The following is an 18457-nucleotide window of genomic DNA, read 5'->3' on the forward strand; positions in this document are numbered from 1 at the left end:
CAAGAATGATCAATGGAAACAGGATGCACATGAGCTTAATTTCGAGTATCATAGCAAAGGTGAATACGTATGTAAATGTAAATTTTATTTGTAATAAATCTGCTAAAATGTCTAAAAATCTGTTTTCACTTTGTCATTATGGGGTATTGTGTGTAGATTGATGAGGAACAAAATTAATTTAATCTATTTAAGAATAAGGCTGTAATGTAAAAAAAAATAATGAAAAAAGTCAAGGGGTCTGAATAGTTTGAATGCACAGTATAAATATGTCTCAATTTGATTAGAGCTTTGATCATCATGAAAATTCTAACCTGATGCTACCTGAGCCTGATGAGACATATATTAAATACATTTTATGAGCCCTACATAAACAACATTTATTGATCTCAACCCCAAAAATGCCCAAATGATTTTGCCATTATACATTACATATGCCTATATAGGCTACTGCACATTATGCACGATATAAAAACATAAAAGCCCATAGATGTAGCTAGCTATATGCTCTCTTGTGTAAATAAATTAAACTAGCTCTAGTAGGCTAATCTTTTTTAATGTGAACTGTATTTCTGTACTGTATTATATGGACTGGAATTACACACATCGTTCAAACCATAATAAAGCAGAAGAGAACATGTGATTCTGATGCAGCACATGCGGCCTACAAAGCTACAAGTATAGGCTAGCGAATGTGATTTTAATTTTAATAAATATAATAGGGCCTATTTGTATAATTAGTAGGCTGACGCATATAAACCTTTCATGATATTTCCCCTAATGTTATTAGCCTACCTCCTCTCTCTCTCTATTGTTGCTTCATTCCTTCCTCGCTTTCAACAGTTAGGCTAAATGAAATAAGTTTCGTCCTTATCTTCATCATTCTAATGACATCCTTGAATAATATAGGACTAGAATTAGATGCAGAAGCCTTTCACTTCTCTTCACGAAGATCGATTGAATGGTTATGGGTCTGAATAAATAACTGCTATAGCCTACCGCCATCGCGCGTTCGCTCTTCTTTCAAACTACCCGTGAGTTCTATTGGCTGCTGTATTTAACATTCAGCAAAAAAGAGCTTGTGTCCCTCTTCGAATAGTCTATTGGTATAAGAATGCAAAAAAAAGAGGATATTCTAGTCTAGCTTTTCCTGCATGAGATTCCAAGAGCTAAGGACCGTTTTGTTGAATATTTAACATTTATTGACAATTTTGATACCTTCTGGAAACAAAGCTTGTATTATAAGTAGGATGGGATCCACCTAAATCATTTGGGTTCCTGGATCCTTTCACAGCATTATAAGGCTGCAATGACACAATAACTTATCAATGACCCAAGTCCAGCTAATTTAATCCCTACCATTGTGTCGCTGAGTTGTCATAATGCTTCAGCAAATGTACATTATCTTAGGGGCGTTGGAAGACACAATGTAAGTAACCAAATTTCTGTCCCTCTTACTGCCCTGAATGCCTCTGCTGATCCTACAGCTATTGTATGCAGTAATCATATGCCTATGAACCAGAGTAATACTGTTAGCACTGAGGTGGTGTGCCCTAGTAGGAAGTCCACTGTGTGCAGCTCACCTTGCACTAATAAAAAATAACCTGAGCATGTCTACCTCTGATAAGCTTCCCAGTAAAGCAAGAAAAACAATCAAACATCCCAGAAATGTGTTAAAAATAGCCCACATTAACATATGTAGCTTAAGAAACAAGGTTCATGAAATCAATGCTAGTAACAGATGACATTCATATTCTGACAATCTCTGAAACTCACTTAGATAATACCTTAGATGATACAGTGGTAGCAATACATGGTTATAAGATCTACAGAAAATACAGAAATGCCAAAGGTGGAGGTGTGGCTGTTTATATTCAGAACCACATTCATGTAAAGCTTAGAGAGGATCTCATATTAAATACTGTTGAAGTAATATGGCTACAGGTTCATCTGCCTCACCTAAAGCCCATTCTGGTGAGAAGCTGCTATAGACTACCAAGTGCTAACAGTCAGTATCTGGATAAGGTGTGAAATGCTTGATGATGTATGTGATATCAATAGAGAGGTATCTTTTCTGGGTGATGTAAATATTGACTGGCTTTCATCAGGCTGCCCACTCAAGAAAAAGCTTCAAACTGTAACTAGTGCCTGCAACCTGGTTCAGGTTATCAATGAACCTACCAGCGTAGTTACAAACAGCACAGGAATTAAATCATCAACATGTATTGATCATATCTTTACTAATGCTGCAGAAATGTGTTTGAAAGCAGTATCCAAATCCATCGGATGTAGTGAACCAATATAGTAGCAATATCTACGAAAACCAAAGTTCCAAAGGCTGGGCCTAATATAGTGTATAAGAGGTCATACAATAAGTTTTGTAGTGATTCCTATGTTGTTGATGTAAAGAGTATTTGTTGGTCCGTGGTGTGTAATGATGAGCAACCAGACGCTGCACTTGACACATTTATGAAATTGCTTATCCCAGTTACTAATAAGCATGCACTCATTAAGAAAATGACTGTACAAACTGTTAAATCCCCAGGGATTGATGAGGAATTGAAAAATTGTATGGTTGAGAGGGATGAGGCAAAAGAGATGGAAAATAGGTCTGGCGGTACAACCGATTGGCAAATTAAGAAATCATGTGACTAAACTGAATAAAAATAAGAACAAACTACACTATGAAAGAAAATTACATAAATAATGATAGTAAAAAGCTTTTGAGCACCTTAAATGACATTTTGGGCGAAAAAGCAAACTCCGCTCCATCATTCATTGAATCAGATGGCTCATTCATCCCAAAACCCACTGATATTGCCAACTACTTTAATGATTTTTTCATTGGCAAGATTAGCAAATTTAGGCATGACATGCCAGCAACAAACGCTGACACTATACATCCAAGTATACAGAGGGGGAAAAAAGTATTTAGTCAGCTACCAATTGTGCAAGTTCTCCCACTTAAAAAGATGAGAGAGGCCTGTAATTTTCATCATAGGTACACGTCAACTATGACAGACAAAATGAGGAAAAAAAATCCAGAAAATCACATTGTAGGATTTTTAATGAATTTATTTGCAAATTATGGTGGAAAATAAGTATTTGGTCAATAACAAAAGTTGATCAATACTTTGTTATATACCCTTTGTTGGCAATGACACAGGTCAAACGTTTTCTGTAAGTCTTCACAAGGTTTTCACACACTGTTGCTGGTATTTTGGCCCATTCCTCCATGCAGATCTCCTCTAGAGCAGTGATGTTTTGGGGCTGTCGATGGGCAACAAGGACTTTCAACTCCCTCCAAAGATTTTCTATGGGGTTGAGATCTGGAGACTGGCTAGGCCACTCCAGGACCTTGAAATGCTTCTGCACTCCTTCGTTGCCCGGGCGGTGTGTTTGGGATCATTGTCATGCTGAAAGACCCAGCCACGTTTCATCTTCAATGCCCTTGCTGATGGAAGGAGGTTTTCACTCAAAATCTCACGATACATGGCCCCATTCATTCTTTCCTTTACACGGATCAGTCGTCCTGGTCCCTTTGCAGAAAAACAGCCCCAAAGCATGATGTGTCCACCCCCATGCTTCACAGTAGGTATGGTGTTCTTTGGATGCAACTCAGCATTCTTTGTCCTCTAAACACGACAAGTTTATTTTTTACCAAAAAGTTATATTTTGGTTTCATCTGACCATATGACATTCTCCCAATCCTCTTCTGGATCATCCAAATGCACTCTAGCAAACTTCAGACGGGCCTGGACATGTACTGGCTTAAGCAGGGGGACACGTCTGGCACTGCAGGATGAGTCCCTGGCGGCGTAGTGTGTTACTGATGGTAGGCTTTGTTACTTTGGTCCCAGCTCTCTGCAGGTCATTCACTAGGTCCCCCCGTGTGGTTCTGGGATTTTTGCTCACCGTTCTTGTGATCATTTTGACCCCACGGAGTGAGATCTTGTGTGGAGCCCCAGATCGAGGGAGATTATCAGTGGTCTTGTATGTCTTCCATTTCCTAATAATTGCTCCCACAGTTGATTTCTTCAAACCAAGCTGCTTACCTATTGCAGATTCAGTCTTCCCAGTCTGGTGCAGGTCTACAATTTTGTTTCTGGTGTCCTTTGACAGCTCTTTGGTCTTGGCCATAGTGGAGTTTGGAGTGTGACTGTTTGAGGTTGTGGACAGGTGTCTTTTATACTGATAACAAGTTCAAACAGGTGCCATTAATACAGGTAACGAGTGGAGGACAGAGGAGCCTCTTAAAGAAGAAGTTACAGGTCTGTGAGAGCCAGAAATCTTGCTTGTTTGTAGGTGACCAAGTACTTATTTTCCACCATAATTTGCAAATAAATTCATAAAAAATCCTACAATGTGATTTTCTGGATTTTTTTTTCTCATTTTGTCTGTCATAGTTGACGTGTACCTATGATGAAAATTACAGGCCTCTCTCATCTTTTTAAGTGGGAGAACTTGCACAATTGGTGGCTGACTAAATACTTTTTTTCCCCACTGTATCTGACCAAATTATGAAAGACAAGCATTGTAATTTCGAATGCCGTAAAGTAAGTGTGGAAGATTTTCTATCAACAATGACAAGCCATCGGGATCTGACAACTTGGATGGAAAATTACTGAGGATAATAGCGGACGATATTGCCACATCTTCAATTTAAGCCTACTAGAAAGTGTGTGCCCTCAGGCCTGGAGGGAAGCAAAAGTTATTCCCCAACCTAGTTTTGGAAACAATAGTGTTTGACCAGATACAATGCTATTTTACAGTAAACAAATTGGCAACAGACTTTCAGCACGCCTATAGGGAAGGACATTCAACAAGCACAGCACTTACACAAATGACTGAGAGAGATTGATGATAAAAAGATTGTGGGGGCTTTTGACATTATCGATCATAGTCTGTTGCAACTACATGAACAGCCAACAATATTAATGTGTATTCATTATGTGTGTACATTTGTGTGTTGCTTTCCACCCCCTGCTATATTGTGGATAAAGAGTTACCTGTCTAACAGAACGCAGAGGGTGTTCTTTAATGGAAGCTTCGTCAACAAAATCCAAGGTAGAATCAGGAACTCCCCAAGGCAGCTGTCTGGGCCCCTTACTTTTTTCAATCTTTACTAACGACATGCCACTGGCTTTGAGTAAAGCCAGTGTGTCTATGTATGCGGATGACTCAACACTATACATGTCAGCTACCACAGCGACTGAAATGACAGCAACACTTAACAAAGAACTGCAGTTAGTTTCAGAATGGGTGGCAAGGAATAAGTTAGTCCTAAATATTTCAAAAACTAAAATAATTGTATTTGGGACAAATCATTTACTAAACCCTAAACCTCAACTAAGAAAAATTAAACATAAACTAAGCCGTTGACCAAAAGGCTGTGGCCCAAAAAGGTAAAGCAAAACAACAAACGGCTACTCCTGTCTTTAGACTATTGTCTACACATAATAGTTACAGGAGGAACGCTCTCTATCTATAGTCTGCCTTGGTTAACAGAGAGCCAAGGTGCCCCAGACGAAGAAGCTTTCTCTGAGGTAGGACAATAAGATGTCCTCCCAGGTCCCCGTCTGTACTGCCAATCTCCCTCAGCTCCTCTCCTGGCACACCTATATAGAGGAAGACACCAAGCAATTAGTGGGCCCAGCTGTATGCTAATTGGCTTTTCACTGAGTACCTATCCCTTGAGGAGGGTGCTGTCGTGTCGTCTTCCTCCGGCTGGTCACTGAACTCTCACAATTAATAATATGCATGTCAATCTCTCCTGGCTCAAAGTGGAGGAGAGATTGACTTCATCACTACTTGTATTTGTGAGAGGTATTGACATGTTGAATGCACCAAGCTGTCTGTTTGAACTACTGGCACATAGCTCGGACACCCATGCATACCCCACAAGACATGCCACCATAGGTCTCTTCACAGTCCCCAAGTCCAGAACAGACTATGGGAGGTGCACAGAACTACATAGAGACATGACTACATGGAACTCTATTTCACATGAAGTAGCTCATGCAAGCAGTAAAATTAGATATAAAAAACAGATAAAAATACACCTTATGGACCAGTGGGGACTGTGAAGCAACACAAACATCGACACATGAATACAAACACACGATAACTTACTCACTATGCACACACGTACAAATGTATTTTGTTTCATAGATATGTGGTAGTAGAGTAGGGCCTGAGGGCACACAGTTAATATGTTGTGTAATCTGTTATGAATGTATTGTAATGTTTTTAAAATGTACAACTGCCTTAACTTTGCCGGACCCCAGGAAGAGTAGCTGCTGCCTTGGCAGCATAATAAATACAAATTTTAATAAGAAAATGTTTTTGCTCTATATCTATGAAAGCCTGCCATTTAATGTAGCTGATGAAAACCTGCAAAACTGTAGCCCTCTTGGGTGGAAGTCACTTGATGGCCATGCTAGAAAGGACAAAATGTGTAAATATATAGTCTTAAGTTTAGACTCTACACTGTTGAGAACATACATTAAAAAGGAATGTTTAAGGTTATTGGGTAAAAGTGGCATTCACTTGGGTTCTTCCTTGCATAGCCAGACAGTGATGAGCATCTCAGACCTGCGCCACAGTAGGCTACAACCCTTTTCGGTTACTGTACCACTAACTGAATTTTGATCTGCCCGGTGTACCCCTGAAGTACCCCCTCGAGCAGTAGGCCTATCAAATCAAATGTTATTGGTCACATACACATATTTACCAGATGTTATAGCGGGTGTAGCGAAATACTTGTGTTCCTAGCTCCAACAGTCCAGTAGTATCTAACAATTCACAACAATACACACAAATCTAAAAGTAAAAGAATGGAATAATGAAATATATAAATATTAGGACGAGCAATGTCGGAGTGGCATTGACTAAAATACAGTAGAATAGAATACAGTATATACATATTGTCAGCTTCCTGCCTCCTGTTTGTCTCCGGGCCTCTAGAGGTCATCTGTGTTCCCCTCTGCCTTAGTTCTTCCTCGTGTGTCCTTATTAGCTTGATCCAGGTCACCTGTGCCTTGTTTCCCCTAGAGTATTTTAGCTGTGTGTTTTCCCCTTGTTTCTCACTTGGTTTTTGAGTCCTGGCTATGTGTCTCCTGCTTTGTCCCACCGTGTCTTTCCAAGTAAGCTTTTCTAAGTTATCTTTAGTTTGTTTTTCTCCCCTCGTGGAGTTATTTTGTTTTGCCTCCTGTTTTGTTACTCTACCTCTGTTAATATACCTCTTTCTGAGAAGAACTTTTGTTGGACTATTTTTGAAGTGCGAAGAACCTTTGTTTTTACATTAAATCTACTTGCCTGGAGTATTGCCTTGGGTGTTTCATTTGGGTCCAACTATACCTCCTCTGTGGCTAAGGGGTAGAACCCCCCAGCTATCCACATCTGAGACCGGAGTTCTAGCCCAGCTTGTGACAGAAAAACCAAGTCAATCATGGACCCAGAAACACTCAGTTCCCAGGACCTGTTGTCGGTGATCACTCGACATGAGGCTTCTTTCCAGCGCCATGAAGCCGTTCTCAGCCGACAAGAAGAGCTGATGGCTAGTCATTCTCAACTCCTGGCCGAAATGATGAGTTCCCTCCGCCAGCTCTTTGAACGCCTCCCTGGTCCTCTCCCTTCCCCCAGGTCACCCCCCAGTGACGACAGGCCTTCTCTAGTGGCGGAGCCCCGACTACCACCTCCCAAGCCCTTTTCTGGGGATCCCAGCTCTTGCCAGGGTTTCCTCACCCAATGCTCCCTCACCTTCGAGCTCCAACCCTCAAGTTTTCCCACAGACCGTTCCAAGATTGCCTACATCATTACCCTTCTTTCAGACAAGGCGCTCGCCTGGGCCTCTGCGGTGTGGCAGTCCCAGGAGGCCTGTTGTGACTCCCACGCTGCATTTGTAGAAGAGTTCAAGCGGGTGTTCGATCATCCTGTCAGTGGGCGGGAGGCTTCCAAGCGCCTACTGTCTCTCCGTCAGGGCCCCCGAAGCACGGCAGATTTTGCCATTGATTTCCGGACCATAGCAGCAAGGAGCGGATGGAATGATGAAGCGCTGAGGGTCTGTTTTCAGGGAGGGTTATCTGAGCCCCTTCAAGATGAGTTAGCCACCCGAGAACCAGCTGGAGATCTCGAGTCCCTCATAGCCTTGGCCATCCGCCTGGACAATGGTCTAAGAGAGCGGAGAACGGCTCGCCGCCAGGTGTCTCAGTCCCAAGTTCCTCTGAGCTGCTCTGTTTCTCCTGTTTGGACTCCGTCATTCAGAGCTTCCCCGGCTCCTGAACTGCTCCAGGATTCCCCGGAGAGCATGCAGTTAGGCCGTTCCAGGCTTTCTCCCAACGAAAGGGAACGTCGCATGAGGGAGCGTCGGTGCCTCTACTGCAGGGTTGCCGGCCACTTCCGCTCCACTTGCCCCGAGCTTTCGGGAAACGCCTGTCCCCGCCCAGCTACAGGAGGGCTGTGATGGGGAGAATTAGAGCTCCTCCTACTAACGCTGTCCTGGCTATTCCAGCCATTCTGTCCTGGGAGGGCCACCAGCATCGGGTCCAGGCTATGATCGATTCCGGTGCCGCAGGTGATTTCCTGGATGTAACCTTGGCTAAGGAACTTAAGATCCCTACCCAACTACTTCCTCAACCCCAGGCAGTTACAGCCTTAGATGGCAGACCTCTGGAACCAGGAAAGGTTACAGAGGCGACTCAGTCCCTGCGACTTACCATCTCTCAACACCAGCAGGAGGAGACCTTCTATCTCATTGACTCTCCCGAGTATCCTATTATCCTGGGTCACCCTTGGCTATGCAGACATAATCCCCAGATCGACTGGCCTACTGGCACCATTCTAAGCTGGGGTCCCACTTGCCAACTCACCTGCATGCTTCAGAGTCCCTCAGCCCCTAGTACCCAGTTTCAAGAGTCTGTTGACGTCTCCCGAGTCCCCAGTGTTTACCATCGGTTCAAGGCAGTGTTCAGCAAGGCCCGGGCTACTTCCTTACCACCTCATCGCACGTATGACTGTGCCATTGATCTACTCCCTGGGTGCTGCCCTCCTAGAGGTCGGATCTTTTCCTTGTCCTCCCCCGAGCACGCAGCTATGGACACCTACATCAAGGAGTCCTTGGCAGCCGGCCTCATCTATGCCTCTACTTCCCCGGCTGGGGCGGGCTTTTTTTTTTTGTTGAAAAGAAAGACGGGGGTCTTAGGCCTTGTATTGATTACCGGGGACTCAACAAGATCACGGTTCGGAATCGATACCCCCTTCCTCTCATGGCCACTGCTTTTGAGCTGCTTCAAGGGGCTTCCATTTTTACTAAACTGGATCTCCGCAATGCTTACCATCTCGTGCGGATCCGGCAAGGAGACGAATGGAAGACGGCGTTCAACACGCCCACGGGGCACTATGAATATCGGGTGATGCCGTTCGGGCTCACCAATGCCCCCGCAGTATTCCAAGCCCTGATTAATGATGTTCTCCGGGATATGCTTAATCTGTTCGTCTTCGTGTACCTGGACGATATCCTCATCTTCTCGAGGTCACTGAAGGAGCATGAGGGGCATGTTAGCAGGGTTCTCCAGAGGCTCCTTGACAATCACCTCTACGTTAAACCTGAGAAGTGTGAATTTCATGTTTCTCAGACTCAGTTTCTCGGGTTTATTGTCACTCCCGGGCACCTAGAGATGGATCCCAAGAAGGTCAAAGCGGTCCACTGCTGGCCCACACCTGCCACGGTCAAGGAGGTTCAACGGTTCATTGGCTTTTCTAACTTCTATCGGAAGTTCATCAAGAATTTCAGCTCGGTGGTAGCCCCCTTGACGACGCTTACCAAGGGAGGAGGGACCAAGATTCACTGGGGTCCGGAAGCAGCAGGGGCCTTCGAGGATCTCAAGCGCCGCTTCACTTCTGCTCCGATTCTGGTGATCCCTGACCCAGAAAGACCTTTCGTGGTGGAGGTGGACGCCTCAGAGGTGGGGGTGGGAGCCGTCCTGTCACAGAGGGGTGAGGATGGGAGATTACACCCTTGTGCCTTCATGTCTCGCCGCCTGTCTGAGGCCGAGCGCAACTACCACGTGGGGGATCGAGAGTTGCTTGCGGTAAAACTGGCCTTGGAAGAGTGGCGCCATTGGCTTGAGGGGGCTCAGCACCCTTTCCAGGTTCTCACAGACCACAAGAACCTGGAATATCTCCAACAGGCTAAGCGGATGAACCCTCGGCAAGCACGATGGTCCCTTTTCTTTAATCGATTCCAGTTCCTCCTGTCTTACCGACCTGGCACCAAGAACGTCAAGCCGGATGCCCTGTCTCGAGCCTATTCTCCCGAGGTACAAGAGAAGCCCTTGGCATCGATTATTCCGAGGTCTAGGATCGTCGCACCTCTTCAGTGGGAACTAGAAAGAGGGGTACGAGAAGCCCTTGTCCATGAGCCCGATCCAGGCGGTGGTCCTGCCGGTCGCCTGTACGTTCCTCTCTCTGTTCGGGCCCGCGTCTTGCAGTGGGGTCATGAGTCGCCCTTGACATGCCATCCAGGCAGTGCTCGCACACTGGAATTCCTCCGACGGCGGTTTTGGTGGCCGTCCATCAAGAAGGACGTGCAGGTCTATGTTGAGGCCTGCCCTGTGTGCAACCAGGGAAAGTCGACACGCCAGCGACCCCAGGGACTGCTCCATCCCTTACCTGTTCCTCGAAGGCCATGGTCACACCTTTCTCTGGACTTTGTTACGGGACTTCCTCCATCCCAGGGCAACACCGTCATCCTAGTGGTGGTAGACCGGTTCTCTAAGGCTGCCCGGTTTATTCCCCTGCCCAAGCTGCCCTCGGCTAAGGAGACTGCTGAGCTCCTCATGAACCATGTCTTCCGGATATTTGGTATTCCCCTGGACGTGGTCTCCGACCGAGGTCCCCAATTCTCGTCCCGGTTTTGGGGGGCCTTCTGCAGGCTTATTGGGGCCACAGCCAGCCTATCGTCGGGGTTCCATCCAGAGTCTAATGGCCAAACGGAACGGATTAATCAGGATCTGGAGACCACCCTGCGGTGTATGGCGGCCAGTAATCCCACGTCTTGGGCCACCTATATCATTTGGGCTGAATATGCCCACAACACCCTCCAGTCCTCAGCCACCGGATTGTCCCCCTTCGAATGCCAGTTCGGTTACAACCCTCCATTATTTCCAGAGGAAGAGGCGCAAGTTGGTGTTCCCTCAGCCCAGCGCTTTGTCCAACGCTGTAGGCGGACCTGGAAGAAGGCCAGGCGTACCCTCCTTCGGACCTCCCAGAGATACCAAAGTCAGGCTAATCGCCACCGCCGGACGGCCCCTAGTTTCCGAGCTGGTCAGAGAGTTTGGTTGGCCACTAAGAACCTGCCCCTCCGGGTCGAATCCAAGAAGCTTTCCCAGAGATACATCGGCCCTTTCCGCATAGCTAGAAAAGTTAACCCTGTTTCTTATCGTTTGGTTCTCCCTCGCTCCCTTAGAATTAACCCCACTTTCCATGTTTCACTACTTAAACCTGTCTTGTCTTCTCCCTTTGCCCCCCCACGCAGACCCCCGCCACCTCCCAGGATCATTGACGGCCAGCCAGCCTACACAGTCCGCCGGATACTGGACTCCCGGAGGGTCCAGAACTCTCTGCAGTATCTGGTGGACTGGGAGGGCTACGGGCCAGAGGAGCGCTCCTGGGTTCCAGCCAGGGACATCCTGGACCCAGGTTTGATCCGAGATTTTCGCACCCTGAGGCCAGGGTGTTCTGGAAGGAACGTCAGGAGTCGTTCCTAGAGGAGGGGGTCCTGTCAGCTTCCTGCCTCCTGTTTGTCTCCGGGCCTCTAGAGGTCATCTGTGTTCCCCTCTGCCTTAGTTCTTCCTCGTGTGTCCTTATTAGCTTGATCCAGGTCACCTGTGCCTTGTTTCCCCTAGAGTATTTTAGCTGTGTGTTTTCCCCTTGTTTCTCACTTGGTTTTTGAGTCCTGGCTATGTGTCTCCTGCTTTGTCCCACCGTGTCTTTCCAAGTAAGCTTTTCTAAGTTATCTTTAGTTTGTTTTTCTCCCCTCGTGGAGTTATTTTGTTTTGCCTCCTGTTTTGTTACTCTACCTCTGTTAATATACCTCTTTCTGAGAATAACTTTTGTTGGACTATTTTTGAAGTGCGAAGAACCTTTGTTTTTACATTAAATCTACTTGCCTGGAGTATTGCCTTGGGTGTTTCATTTGGGTCCAACTATACCTCCTCTGTGGCTAAGGGGTAGAACCCCCCAGCTATCTACATCTGAGACCGGAGTTCTAGCCCAGCTTGTGACACATATGAAATGAGTAAAGCAGTATGTAAACATTATTAAAGTGACTAGTGTTCCATTATTAAAGTGACCAGTGTTTCCATGTCTATGTATATGGGGCAGCAGCCTCTAAGGTGCAGGGTTGAGTAACAGGGTGGTAGCCGGCTAGTGATGGCTATTTAACAGTCTGGTGGCCTTGAGATAGAATCTGTTTTTCAGTCTCTCGGTCCCAGCTTTGATGCACATGTACTGACCTCACCTTCTGGATGGTAGCGGGGTGAACAGGCCGTGGCTCGGGTGGTTGATGTCCTTGATGATCTTTCTGGCCTTCCTGTGACATCGGGTGATGTAAGTGTCCTGGAGGGCAGGCAGTGTGCCCACCGTGATGCGTTGGGTTGACCGCACCACCCTCTGGAGAGACCTGCGGTTGCGAGCGGTGCAGTTGTCGTACCAGGCGGTGATACAGTCCGACAGTGCATCTGTAGAAGTTTGTGAGGGTCTTAGGGGCCAAGCCGGATTTCTTCAGCCTCCTGAGGTTGAAGAGGTGCTGTTGCGCCGCCTTCACCACACTGTCTGTGTGGGTGGACCATTTCAGATTGTCAGTGATGTGTACGCCAAGGAACTTGAAGCTTTCCACCTTCTCCACTGCGGTCCCGTCGACGTGGATAGAGGTGTGCTCCCTCTGCTGCTTCCTGAAGTCCACAATTAGCTCCTCCGTTTTGTTGACGTTGAGGGAGAGGTTATTTTCCTGGCACCACTCCGCCAGGGCCCTCTCACCTCCTCCCTGTAGGCTGTCTCGCCATTGTTGGTAATCAGGCCTACTACTGTTGTGTAGTCTGCAAACTTGACGATTGAGTTGAAGGCTTGTGTTGCCATGCAGTCATGGGTGAACAGGGAGTACAGGAGGGGGCTGAGCACGCACCCTTGTGGGGCCCCAGTGTTGAGGATCAGCGAAGTGGAAGTGTTGTTTTCTACCTACACCACCTGGGGGCTGCCCGTCAGGAAGTCCAGGACCCAGTTGCACAGGGCGGGGTTCAGACCCAGGGCCCCCGAGCTTAATGTCGAGCTTGGAGGGTACTATGGCGAGCACTACAGTCAATGTGTTGATAGAACTTCGGTAGCGGTTTCCTCAAATATGTGGTTTCCAGTTTGCACAAAGTGTAGTTCCTTGAGGGCCGTCGTGGTATCAGCTTGAGGGGGAATATACACAGCTGTGACTATAACCGAAGATAATTCTCTTCGGAGGTAATACGGTCAGCATTTGATTGAGGTATTCTAGGTCGGGTGAACAAAAGGACTTGAGTTTCTGTATGTTATCACAATCACATCATGAGTAGTTAATCATGAAACATACACCACCGCCTTTCTTCTTCCCGGAGAGTTCTTTATTCCTGTCTGCGCGTTGTACTGAGAACCCAGCTGGCTGTATGGACGGGGACAGTATATCCGGAGAGAGCCATGATGTTCTCACCAGTAGGCCTATGGTCTCATGAGTTTTCTCAAGTACCCCCTGTGGATAGGCCAAGTACTCCCATGGGTCCTAGTACCTCTGGTTGGGAACCACTGGGCTACAGCACTCCTACTGTATGTACAGAATGATATTTCACTGCCCCTAGTGGTAGGCTACTCTGCATGATTTCACTGAGGATATTTGGTTTCCTACTATTATTAGGCTTGGTGAACAGTGCAGCAAAATGTTGTTTAGAAAATGTATCATATCCATCTATCACTCGTAGCTACATGTTAAGTGATTTTAGTCAAACTAAAGTCACTTGACTGTCAACTTCAAGGTCACTGACTCCATTAGGCATGTAATGTAATATTACATTTGTACCACAGACCTTTTACACTGTCAATATATAGCCTACTCATTGGGCAAATGTAATTTCAGTAAGTATTTCCCAATTTTGAAGTACCCATGCATACATTACAATTTGTCAGTAAACAGGAAGTAGAACAATGATGTGAATGTGTCTGGGGAAGGATATTAAAGCCTCAAATGTCAAAACTGAAACCATTGTTGGTGCAATATATTTGACACTGTTGCAGAGCATAGTCATAGACAGTTGTCTGCACTAGAACAATCTCATTCATGGCTACACAGTCTCCCATCTCTTTTTCCCATATGTGACTCCAGGCTTGGAAATGGTACTTTGATTTTGGGCCATTAAGTGTGAAATGACAGTGACAACTAAAATTGTAACCTCCTAATGGGAAATTGATTTCCATGTTTAGTATAATTTCAAACATGAGCAACCTATTTTGATATTTTCATGTTGACTAGTAATTCTGTAGGCCTATCACTAACCCTGATGCTGGAGAGTGAGCATGCATGTGTTGTTCTAGTTCTTACCTGATTCAACAAGACCCTGAATATTTTAATCAGGTGTTTTTTTAGTGCTGTGCTGTAACAAAACCCTGCACACCCTGAGGCTCTCTAAAATCAGTGTTGGTGAACAACTGCACCACCACTGCCCCTTTAAATTAGGCAAAGTATATCTCTACCTCAACAATTGTTTTCATTCCAAGAAACAAGAACCTGCTCAATCTTCTCTGTCGAGGAGAGGGGTGACTTTTTTTTTTTTTTTTTACAGTTCATATTTCAATTTCATACATTGCCGATATATCCCTTTCCCTATTGCCCCTGCCCTCACACAAATTCTTATGTATTTATTTTCATTTAGAGGGCTCTTTTTACATATCCCTCAAACATATCCCTTTCCCATTTTGAGTGTATAATAAAGTAAAATAAACCTTTACCGTGCCTCTTGTTATCTTTTGCACTTAAAACAGTTAAGTTAATTTCAGATCACCATTTTGAAGTTAGAGGGGGCCATAGAAATGACAAGAGTGTCTGTATAACTGTCCCTTTGTAGTAGACAAATGTAAGCATTGCTTATGTTCATACCCCACATTTGAGTGAAATACAGATTAGTTACAAATGTCAAACTTAAAACACATTTCAGCAATGTCCAAATATCTGTTCCTTTGGAATAGATCATTGTTAGCATTGGTTAGACAGGCCCACATTGAAAACAGGACCGATGTCAGGCTGGTGTCTCACCTCAGACCTGTTTGTTATGGAAGTTCCTGCCAGTAGTAATAGGCTACAGACAATATAGCTCAGAGGGTCCTCAACACACACAAGCCTCTAAACCAGGGGTGTCAAACTCATTTTAGCTCAGGGGCCACATGGAGGAAAATCTATTCCCAAGTGGGCCGGACCGGAAAAATCATGGTATATATAACTTAAAAACAACAACTTCAGATTGTTTTCTTTGTTTTAATACGATCAACATACAACATAAAGCTGGAGCCTGAGGACAGTGTGTCCAAAATAGTACAAGCACAACATCACTATTAATCATAAAACACGTCAGGTTTATTTGAAAATTCTAAAGAAAAAGAACACACAAACACACAATGCCTCAGTGATTAACAGAACTGATTCACAGATCACAGAACTATATCAGGGTGTCATTTCTCAGGCAGAAATGTAGATAAAAATAATGAAATCCTGTTCCCTAAACAAGTGCAAGAACCACAGAGTCAAGAATAAGTTAAATATACAAATAAAATAAAATCAATTAAAAACAATAGCACATCAACATAAAAACATATAAACATAAAGCTGGAGCCTGAGGACAGTGTCCAAAAGCACAACATCACTATTAATCATAAAACACCTCAAGTTATTTGAAAGTTCTGAGGACAAAGAACACACAAACACACAATGCCTCAGTGATTAACAGAACTGTTTCACAGATCACAGAACTATATCAGGGTGTCATTTCTCAGGCAGAAATGTAGATAAAAATAATGAAATCCTGTTCCCCAAACAAGTGCAAGAACCACAGAGTCAAGAATAGGTTAAATATACAAATAAAATAAAATCAATTAAAAACAATAGCACATCAACATAAAAACATATAAACATAAAGCTGGAGCCTGAGGACAGTGTCCAAAAGCACAACATCACTATTAATCATAAAACACCTCAAGTTATTTGAAAGTTCTGAGGACAAAGAACACACAAACACACAATGCCTCAGTGATTCACAGAAGTATATCACAGATCACAGAACTATATCAGGGTGTCATTTCTCAGGCAGAAATGTAGATAAAAATAATGAAATCCTGTTCCCCAAACAAGTGCAAGAACCACAGAGTCAAGAATAGGTTAAATATACAAATAAAATAAAATCAATTAAAAACAATAGCACATCAACATAAAAACATATAAACATAAATCTGAAAGCGTTGCTCAAACTCCCGTAACAGTCCCGTTATTTTATCTTTGAACCGCTTCATGTCTGCCACATGTTGGGTCGCGCACACATTTTTCAGACAGGGGAAGTGAGCTGCATCACCACCGGCAAGTTGCGTCTCCCACAATGACAGCTTCAACTTGAAAGAACGTATGCTGTCATAATACTGCGTGACAACTTTGTTGCGCCCTTGCAGCTGTTTGTTCAAGTTATTCAGGTGCTCTGTAACATCCACCATAAATGCAAGGTCCGGCATCCATTCTGCGGAATGAAATTCTAACACTGGTTTGCCCTTTTCTTCCATAAACTGTTCAATTTCTTCTCGTAAATCAAAGAAACGCCTCAGCACAGCACCTCGGCTTAACCATCTTACCTCAGTGTGGTATGGCAGGCCATAGATGTGGTCTTTCTCTCTGAGAAGGCTGTCAAACTGACGGTGATTCAGGCTTCTGGATCGGATGAAATTAACAGTTTGGATGACCACCTTCATGACGTTATCCATCTTTAATGACTTGCAACACAAAGCCTCCTGGTGCAAAATACAGTGAAAAGTCAAAAAATCACGTCCTCCATTTGCAGATTGCACTTTCTCTCTGAACTTTGTCACAACGCCTGCTTTTTTCCCGATCATTGAGGGCGCACCATCTGTAGCCAGGCTGACAGCGCGGGACCAGTCCACTCTGACCCTGTCCAGCGCGCCGACGAGTGCAGTAAAAATATCAGCTGCTGTCGTTGTATCTGTCATCGGCACCAACTCCACGAACTCCTCGGTGACGGTCAATGTGTCATCAACTCCGCGGATGAAAAAATGGCCAGTTGTGCAACATCTGTAATGTCCGTGCTTTCATCAATTGCAACCGAAAACGCAATAAATGACTTTACTTTTTGCTTCAACTGGCTGTCCAAATCCACTGAAAGATCGGAAATCCTGTCTGCAACTGTGTTTCTTGTCAGGCTGATATTTGCAAAAGCCTGCCGCTTTTCAGGGCACACAATCTCCGCTGCCTTCATCATGCATGTTTTTACAAATTCACCCTCACTAAATGGTTTTGAAGCCACTGCGATTTCATTAGCAATGAGGTAGCTAGCTTTCACTGCAGCGTCACTGATGTCTCGGCTGTGAGTAAACACAGACTGCTGTTTCTTCAGACCCGCCAACAGTTCATTCACCTTCTCTCATCTCCGCTGTCCTTGAAAGTTGTCATATTTGTCGGCATGAAGACTCACATAGTGGCGACGAAGGTTATATTCTTTCAGCACTGCAACATGCTCTGAACACACCAAACATACAGCTTTGCCATTTAATTCCGTGATTAAATAGGATGACCATTTTTCTTGGAACACTCTGCACTCTGCGTCCACTTTTCTCTTTTTTGACAGAGACATATTGGGGCAATGAGGGTGCCAAAGCACATAATGTTAAAAGTAGAAGCCGTAATAAATATCGCGGGCAAAACAAAGTAGCTCATTGGCTGCACGTGCTTGACCTACTTGCTCTGCCCCGGTATAAACAGATTGCTTGCTTAACACAATTGCTATTGCGCCATCCAGTGGACGCAATTTGAACAGCAGTTTATTTTATTGAAAAATTGCAGCGCATTTTTATACTTTACAAAATATATATATATATATATATATTTTTTTTTTTTCATCTCGCGGGCCGGATTAAACCCGTTTGCGGGCCTGATCCGGCCCGCGGGCCGTACGTTTGACACCCCTGCTCTAAACTGTCTTGGTAGTGGGGAACAAGGTGAACTGAACTATATACAAAAGGAATGTTTCACGACCACCCTACGAGTGGTTCCGTTTCCTCCAGCACCTCGCCCCTTATCGGCTCTCATCTCCGCCAGCCACGGTCTTCTCCTCAACAGCACTTAAAGTTATTTTCAGATCAAAATTTACATTTTGAGGTTAGAGGCCATAGAAATGAC

The sequence above is a fragment of the Coregonus lavaretus genome, assembly GCF_964263955.1.
Source record: "Coregonus lavaretus genome assembly, chromosome: 10".
In the NCBI taxonomy this organism is placed as follows: Eukaryota; Metazoa; Chordata; class Actinopteri; order Salmoniformes; family Salmonidae; genus Coregonus; species Coregonus lavaretus.